This window comes from Saccopteryx bilineata, chromosome 12 (assembly GCF_036850765.1).
Source record: "Saccopteryx bilineata isolate mSacBil1 chromosome 12, mSacBil1_pri_phased_curated, whole genome shotgun sequence".
In the NCBI taxonomy this organism is placed as follows: Eukaryota; Metazoa; Chordata; class Mammalia; order Chiroptera; family Emballonuridae; genus Saccopteryx; species Saccopteryx bilineata.
In genome coordinates this window covers 12,850,007-12,859,621 of record NC_089501.1, presented here as the reverse complement: position 1 = coordinate 12,859,621, position 9,615 = coordinate 12,850,007, and the positions used below count along the sequence as shown (strand labels likewise).

At 42.1% G+C, this 9,615-nt stretch overlaps 1 pseudogene; it reads right to left on the bottom strand.

Annotated features, from left to right (window-relative positions):
- Positions 1-5,001: 5,001 nt before the first annotated feature.
- On the bottom strand, positions 5,002-5,122 carry LOC136316572 (U4 spliceosomal RNA; annotated as a pseudogene).
- Between the last annotated feature and the right edge of the window lie 4,493 nt (positions 5,123-9,615).

Sequence of the window (9,615 nt, the reverse complement as noted above, 5' to 3'; positions counted from 1 at the left end):
AATATTCATTGCTGATTTTCTAGCATTGAATTTTATTCTTATAACTGACCTGCATTTTAATAAATATAATACTATAATTTAGCAACTTTAACATTACGTATGCCTTTTACTAAATTTGATATTTACCTAAATAGTGACTTTGAGAACAGTTAGCTTAAGTTTTATATATTGATTGATTGATTGATTGGTTTTATTGATTTTAGCAAGAGAAGAAGGGAGAGAGAGAGAGGGAGAGAGAGAGAGGATCATTGATCTGTTCCTGTATGTGCCCTGACCAGGAATTGAACCAGCAACCTCTGCACTTCGGGATAGTTTAAGTTCTAGACTCTAAAATAATTCAGTAAATTAGTTTTTGTGGATTTATAATGCTGTATGCTAACATCAATAATGCAAGTGTTATTTGCCAAACCATTATTTTTGGGGCAGGGAAAATGGCCTGTTTATTTTTCAGTGGATTAAAATGTGCTTTTCTAAATACCCCAGAGTAAATATTGTAATGTTCGACCTTTTATATAAATTAAGTAAACATACACATCTTCTCTGTATCATATGATTTGTTTAAGGGGGAACAATAAAGTTTATTTAGTAATTTGAAGAAAGATGAAATACAGAAATGCCAAAAAATTAACCTATTATTTAAATATTAGCCATTTAGCTAAATAGAACCAAAAGCTGATTTGTAATACTGGGCTGTGGCCGTAAGAGGGCAGTAGTTCTGCATTAGGAATATTTTTTATTTACTATCTTTAGTAATTTTAAAATCCTTAAATTTCAAAAATAAAAAATACATTATTTTCTTCCTTCCATTTCTGCTCTTGTCACAAGAAAAGAAGCCTACTTAGAAATTTTGCTGTGTTTTTCTTTATTTTTGATGGTGGAAAGGGGAGGATATGATGGGACAAAGTCTTTTGGTAGGAAATTCCTTATTAAGGTTATACCTGAATAAAGAACCAAATATTTAAATTAGTAAATGAGTTCCTCTTGTAGAGAGAACTAAAGTATGAAATGGCAAAATTCTGATTCAAAAGATCTTAAATAATGTAGTAATGCATTAAAATTTAAGAAAAATGTTAAGTTTTGGGGTTAGGTTCAAATCATCAGCTTGAACCATATATGATGGGGAATCTTGATTTAACATCTGTTAAGTTAGAAATAAAACGTAGATAAACTCAAGGTAAACTCAAGTAGTTCTGGTTTAAACTCACTATCATCTTGATAGTCAATTCACCCTACTTCCCTTTGCCTTGGCTGTCCTGAGAGTGTGGGGATTCTAAATTGCAGAAGGGTTAACATGTGGTCAAGGAGTCTGGAGAGAGACTTCTGGTCCCTGAGTAATTACATCCATACAACTGCTTTTCCTCAGCGAGGCCATTCCAGTCAGCCTGTGGTTGCCTCTGGCCACAGCAGCCACACCATCAGCACCCCTCTCTGCCGCATAACCAGGTGCTCTGCAACACCTCCCGTTACAGGGTCATCAGGAAAATCTCTAGTTTTCAACCAAACCTTGAGACCATTTCAGGTGTGCCATTCCACACTCAGCCAGCCTCTGCCCCCTCTGGAGCAGTCCCAGGGAGCCCTCACAGGGAGCTTTCAGCTTTTAAGCCTCAGAAAAGGAGGGTGTATGTCATGGTGGGGAAAGGGAGGGTGGCTACCTCAGACCCTCTCTCAATCCAGATGTGACCCTTCCTTTTCTAGTAATTGTCCCATATTGTCATAGGATGCTCTGCAAACCGCCATCTCTCAGAATTCCAGCTGAGTATTTATCTGTGGGCTCCTGTCTTGTTCTCTCTTAGTTGATGGTTACCCACACACTGACTTTCAGGCTGTGCTTAAGATGGAGCTCCTGTAGCCTGAAAGAAGGCCCTCAGGCACCAAAGAGAAAGACCTTGTGAGTTCACATGACAATGACCACGTGTGAGTTGAGGCAGAAATCAGAAGTGGGTTAAGGGCCACCAGTATTATCTGCTACAGGTTACCTACCAGTACCATCTGCTACAGTGGCTATTCTAAAAGCTTCTCAACTTCAATGAAAACAATATATTGAGGATGCTATCTCCCTCTGTCGGTTATTCTGTCTCCAATCCATTGTTGATTCTATATCCTCTTTGTGTTCCATCTGTGATCTACTCTGTGCATTCTCTGCCCTAATGCAAAGTACTAAAACTTAATGGAACCTGCCACGGGTGTTTTAGTCCAGTGCTCTCCAAATTTGGTCACATCGTGGCTCATGAGGAGAATGGTAATGTTTATCTAGCACCAATACTGGCACAAACAGAAGAAGCTAGCCCTGGAAGGTGGGGCAGGCTGGGCTCGTGAAGCTCAGAGACTCCTCTAAGGCCTACGAGGTAAAGTTGTTCAATATCTTAGCACAACTATAACCAAGAATTGTCTGGTCACTTAATTGGTTGAAATTCTCTATTAAATTAGGCTTTCTTGGCTCTGGCCGGTTGGCTCAGCGGTAGAGTGTCGGCCTGGTGTGCGGGGGACCCGGGTTTGATTCCTGGCCAGGGCACTTAGGAGAAGCGCCCATTTGCTTCTCCACCCCCACCCCCTCCTTCCTCTCTGTCTCTCTCTTCCCCTCCCGCAGCGAGGATCCATTGAAGCAAGGATGGCCCGGGTGCTGGGGATGGCTCCTTGGCCTCTGCCCCAGGCGCTAGAGTGGCTCTGGTCACGGCAGAGCGACGCCCTGGAGGGGCAGAGCATCCCCTCCTGGTGGGCAGAGCTTCGCCCCTGGTGGGCATTCTGGGTGGATCCCGGTCGGGCGCATGCGGGAGTCTGTCTGACTGTCTCTCCCCGTTTCCAGCTTCAGGAAAAAAAAAAAAAAAAAAAAAAAAATATATATATATATATATATATATATATATGAAAAAAAAATTAGGCTTTCTTGTTAATGGTAGTACACTCTTGTCTTCTTAGTTTGATTTGGGAAATATTTATTGAGCCCCTATCAATGCCAGGCACTATTATAGGCACTGGAATACAAAAGTAGATGAAATTGTATTTCTCACAAGGGGCCTCTAGTTTAGAGAGGGAGATGACACAAACCTAATAATTGTAATATAGTACAGCTAGTCTGGCATGGCTTCCTCAACTTATCCTGTACACCCTAGCCAAATGGTTTTTTCTCTTGTAATAGGACTCTTCAGAGAAACAAAACCAATAGGAGATATAAACAAACAGATAGGTAAAATGATAAAAGTTAGATTTAGACATGCATATAGATATAGAGAGGTGGAGATTTATTTTAGATATTGGGTCATACAATTATGGAGACTGAGAAATCCTATAATCTGCCATCTGCAAGCTGGAAAGTGAGGAAAACTGGTGGGTTAATTTAGTACAAGTCTGAAGAACCATGATCCCTGATGTCTGAGGGCAGGAGCCGGTGAAAGCTCTAGGCCAAGCAGAGACAGTGAATTTGTTCTTTCTCCACCTTTTTGTTCTATGCAGGCCTTCAATGGATTGGATGATTCCCACCTACAATGATGAAGGTATTCTTCTTTACTTAGTCTACTGATTGAAATGCTAATCTCTTTCAGAAATATCCTCACGGACATACCCAGAATTAATGTCTTACCAGCTATGCAGGTGGTGCCCTGTGACTGCTCAGCTTGGCACATAACATTAACCATCATGCCTCTGTTCATTTCCTAATCTCCATTCTCATGCAAGCTATCTCCCATATTACCCTTGGAATAAGATGAAGTATTTCACCCAGTTGTAGGGAACTGAAGATATCGTTTTTTGCTGGCTTGTTTTATTATTATCTGTTTTTATGTTAAGCTTCTGTATTGGCTGTACAGATTGGGACTGTGTCTTATTCACATCTATATCTCAGTGCCTAGCACACAACCTGGCACATAATGTTCACTGAATGAATGAATGAATTTCCATTGCCTAATTTCTATCTTCAGGCATTGTGATTTTTGTTTGTTTGTTTGTTTTGTGACAGAGAGAGACAGAGAGACAGATAGGTGCAGACATAGAGGAAGGGAGAGAGATGAGAAGCATCAATTCTTCCTTGCGGCTCCTTAGTTGTTCAAACCAGATGAGCCTGCACTCAAGCTCGGGGCCTCAAACCTAGGTCCTCCACATCCCAGTCTGATGCTCTATCTACTGCTCCAACACCTGGTCAGGTGGCATTGTGATATATATATATATATATTTTTTTTTTTTTTACAGAGGCAGAGATAGACAGGGACAGACAGACAGGAACGGAGAGAGATGAGAAGCATCAATCATCAGTTTCTCGTTGTGCGCGTTGCGACTTCTTAGTTGTTCATTGATTGCTTTCTCACATGTGCCTTGACCGTGGGCCTTCAGCAGACCGAGTAACCCCCTGCTGGAGCCAGCGACCTTGGGTCCAAGCTGGTGAGCTCTTTGCTCAAGCCAGATGAGCCCGCGCTCAAGCTGGCGACCTCGGGGTCTCGAACCTGGGTCCTTCCACATCCCAGTCCGACGCTCTATCCACTGCGCCACCACCTGGTCAGGCCATTGTGATATTTTGAATGCATACAAAGAAGTTCTTACCTGGAGCAGGAGAAACTATATTGACTTTGAATTCCATGTTGTTACATTTTACAAACTTATAGTAAAGAGTTTAATTACTTGGAGCTGCGATTTCAGGCAGTGTACAGACAACTGTTAATTTTTAGTTCTTTCAAATACTAGTATATCAGGCACTAATTTTTTATTTGACCTTCAGTAAAGTCTTCACTATCTATTCCAGGCGTTCTAATGCAGGCTGTACAAATAATCACAGGGTAAAAATACTTAAGCCAACATTTTGGGAACCTAAGAATGAACTTTCTCAGTAACACTTTAATAATATATCATGTAGAAAAGTGGCTATTTTGAAAACTTTGGTTTTTTTATTTTATTGTGAGGTTCACAGAATTCTCCTAGTTTCCTAAATTCTGCCTACAGTGAGATAATACTGCCTACTAAATTCTATTTATTATAATTGTTGACTCTTGAAAAGTAGTACTTTTTATCTACTGCAATTTATTCTTGTTCTTAAAGCTACATTTTTAAAATGTCATTTGGACGTGCCAACAGTTCTTAGCAATAATCGCGCCTCGGATAAACCTCATTGGCTACGATACTGCCACTGCGCAAAGCTTGTGCCAACAGTTCTTTTTTTTTTTTTTTTTTTCATTTTTCTGAAGCTGGAAACAGGGAGAGACAGTCAGACAGACTCCCGCATGCGCCCGACCGGGATCCACCCGGCACGCCCACCAGGGGCGACGCTCTGCCCACCAGGGGGCGATGCTCTGCCCATCCTGGGCGTCGCCATATTGCGACCAGAGCCACTCTAGCACCTGGGGCAGAGGCCAAGGAGCCATCCCCAGCGCCCGGGCCATCTTTGCTCCAATGGAGCCTTGGCTGCGGGAGGGGAAGAGAGAGACAGAGAGGAAAGCACGGCGGAGGGATGGAGAAGCAAATGGGCGCTTCTCCTGTGTGCCCTGGCCAGGAATCGAACCCGGGTCCTCCGCACGCTAGGCCGACGCTCTACCGCTGAGCCAACCGGCCAGGGCCGTGCCAATAGTTCTTAATGAGAAAGGTTGAATAAATGCTGCTTATGGCTTACAGTTGGAAGTGTCAATATATACATAATTTATTATTAGTAGTATCTTCTGAAAATTAGCCACGTAAGCAATACAAACAACAGCATGTCAGTTTTCTCCTTCTACCTTGCTTTCTATTCATTCCCAAATACGAGAGTACTTTATGGAGAGTCACAGGTGCTCCAGAATCTCTGGGTCTAGACACATTCTTCTCTGTCTGTCTCTCCCTCTTTGCAGCGTGTGTTTGTGCATACACTCACCCAACTCATTTGCATGCGGGTTGCGGGACTTGTCAGTGAGTGGAGAAATAGCACACACTGTTGAGGTTCTTCTACATGATAGGTATTGTGTTAAGAACAATAAATAACGACCTCACTTAATCATGACCACACAGAAGTAGGTAAGAGCATGCTTATTTTACACATGAAGTTCAAATCCAATCTTGGTGACAATCTGTCAGCCACGTCTGCTGACGTGTGAGGTCTCTTCATATGCACAACCTTGCAATGCCATTACTTTATCATGAAAGATTTACTATTTTTGCTCAAATTTAATGTAGTCCCATGTATATCAAGTTACTTACAAAATAAGACAACTCTTTAAGTCCATTTCTTCAGTCACTTTTCTGCCCTTGATCCCAGCTCATTTTCAAGTCTTTAATAAAGTCTCCCCATTCAATGCCTCTTCTTTTGGAAGCCTCTGACCACTTTGAAGTCCCAATTCATCACAATTGATGTTACTAGATTTGTTTATAAATTATTGATTTATCTCTAGATTTTATGCTAGGCTGTGAACGCAGACATTGTATCTGTCTTGTTCAAGGTTTTATCTCCAAGACCAGACAACGTGTCTATCATAAATATTTTGTTGATTGATTTACTCAATCATTAAATTATTATTATTATGAGGAAGTTAGCAGCTTGAAATTTAAGACACTTGCCAAGGTCACATAGCTGGCAAAAGGCACTAATATCACTCTTGTATTTTTTTATCCTTAACTTGGGGTTGAGACACACCCTTTTATAGTTGTGAGAGAGACAGAGAAAGGGACAGATAGGACAGACAGACAGGAAGGGAGAGAGATGAGAAGCATCAATTCTTAGTTGTAGCTCCTTAGTCTCCTTAGTTGTTCATTGATTGCTTTCTCATATGTGCCTTGACTGAGGGGCTACAGCAGACCGAGTGGCCCCTTGCTCAAGCCAGCGACCTTGGGTTCAAGCTGGTGAGCTGTGCTCAAACCAGATGAGCCTGCGCTTAAGCCTGCAACCTTGGGCTTTGAACCTGGGTCCTCTGAGTCCCAGTCCGACACATTATCCACTGTGCCACCACCTGGTCAGGCTCTTAACTTTTTTGAGTAACCGCCATACTTTCTTCCATAATGGCTTTATCACCTGAATTTCAAAGTAGATTTTTGAGTCCTTACTAAGAGCAACAGTTGTAAAAGAAAGACTTTTTATTTTAAGAAACAGCTTCTGAGAGGAAAAATAAAACATTATTATTACTACTTTTGTAATTTATAGTTGGAGTTTAAAAAACACAAGAAGCCCTGGCTGGTAGGCTCAGCGGTAGAGCATTGGCCCAGTGTGTGGAAGTCCTGGGTTGATTCCTGGTCAGGGCACACAGGAGAAGCGCCCATCTGCTTCTCCACCCCTCCTCCTCTCCTTTCTCTCTATCTCTCTCTTCCCCTCCCACAGCCAAGGCTCCATTTGAGCAAAGTTAATCCTGGTGCTGAGGATGGCTCCATGGCCTCCACCTCAGGTGCTAGAATGGCTCCGGTGGCAACAGAGCAACACCCCAGATAGGCAGAGCATGCCGGGTGGATCCCAGTAGGCGCATGCAGGAGTCTGACTGCCTCCCTGCTTCTAACTTCGGAAAAATACAAAAAAAAAAAAAAACCCCACAAGAAAACAAAAAATATTATTAACTTTTATTGAGGATTTACTTTATGTCAAAATTTTTATAAGCATTTTACATCTATTAACTCATTTGATTTTTACAACAATCTATATGCTGCAGGTACTATAATTACCCCCACTTTTCCAGATAAGAAAATGGGCATGAGAATAAAATAAGAAAAGAAGCTTATGTGCCTATAGTCATATAGATAATCAATAGCCACAGAAAAGCCAAAGCCTGGCGGGCGCAGCAGTCTGTTCCACCCACAGCAGAGAAATACATGGATGACGATGTGAGAACTGATTTATTTCTCTCCCAAAATGAAGGAAGAGGTCAACAAGCAGGCGGGAAGAAGAGAATCAGAGGAGCCTTGGTTAGAGCTAGTGATTCAACCCCTCTTGGTTGATTGAAGTGAGCCTTGTTTCTGCTTCTCTCCTTCTGACTGAGCCCTCACAAAAGATGATGGGGAAACCCCAGAGCAATAAGTGCTTCTTGCTTCCTGGGCTGTAACCAGCAAGACCAAGCTCCAAGGGAAGACCTTATTTAGCTTGGCACAGCAGGTGGAGCAGGCATGGCATATAAAAAAGGGCTGCTACTCAGACTCTCTTGTGCTCTGGAGAACATTAGGAAGTTTCTTATGCTCCCGAAGAGGGCTCTAAGGTAGGGCTCTAAGGATGGCTCAGAGCCAAAGGTGAGAAGAGAAGAGGCCTCAGGTTGGGACAAGGTAAGTTTATCCTCTCCAGTCTGATTCCTATGCAAGGAAAGAATCTTCAGGCAAATTTTCTGAGTGGATTTTCAGATATAGGGATGACCCTATCCCATGGCAATATGACTATAGTATATGAACTTACACTATCTATGAAAACATTACCAGACTCACTAAAAGGTGTATTTTAAAAATATATGTAAAATGTTTTTGCTCAAGTTTAATTTTGCCCAATGTATATTTATTTTCCTTACAGAAGTAAGACTGATTGAGTTAATTAATCACATAAAATAAACAAAGAAACGCTGGCATATTTTATTACCCGCAGGTAAGGTGACCAACCACTTGGGTTTGTTTGCTACTTTCCCAATGTTAACACAGAAAATCCTTTGTGCTTTGATATCCTCGGTCCCTGGTAAACTAGGAGAGCTGGTCACCAGGAGCTGCATGCAAACCATTAACTCCCTAACATTAAAAGCATGTAAACAGCCTGACCAGGCGGTGGCACAGTGGATAGAGTGTTGGACTGGAATGCGGAGGACCCAGGTTCGAGACCCCGAGGTCGCCAGCTTGAGCGCGGGCTCATCTGGTTTGAGCAAGAAAGCTCACCAGCTTGAGTCGAAGGTCGCTGGCTCAAGCATGGCGTTACTTGGTCTGCTGTAGCCCCACAGTCAAGGCACATATGAGAAAGCAATCAATGAACAACTAAGGTGTCGCACAAAAAACTGATGATTGACGCTTCTCATCTCTTTCCATTTCTGTCTGTCTGTCCCTATCTATCCCTCTCTCTGACTCTCTCTGACGTTCTCTCTGTCTCTCTAAAAAAAAAAAGGCATGTAAACAAATGTAAACAAAGGTGTTAGTCACTAAGAATTCAGATAAGTCACTTTGAGTATGACTGGTTTTAGCTTTGCAGAATGCAATGTTATTTCTTCCTAGGCTAGACTTCTCTCAGTTGGCCTCATGGAGGAGTTCTTGAGGCAGGCCTCTAATTTGAGCATTTTCTTGTTTTAAAGAAGAAATGAGTTACCTAACTCAGTGAAACACCAGGAGCTAGGATAGAAATAATGTGTGATAGCTTTGCTGACCATACAGGGGTAATGTAGAAGCAGGTGCTTTTGACTCCTTGTGTCACTGTGAGGACAAAAGTCAAGATACAACAAGAAGGCTCTGACAGCTTCCTTCACCCAGGCAGCAGCCAGGAGCCAACATTCTGGATTCTGTTGTCAGCGATCTTAATTCCCTCAGCAGTCCTTGGCATCATAGCCAAACATCATTTTCAGCTCTCAGTCTGTCATCTCTGTATAGTTTCTTTCTTTCTTTCTTTCTTTCTTTCTTTCTTTCTTTCTTTCTTTCTTTCTTTCTTTCTTTCTTTCTTTCTTTCTTTCTCTTTCTTTCTTTCTTTCTTTCTTTGTCTCTCTCTCTCTCTCTCTCTCTCTTCTTCCT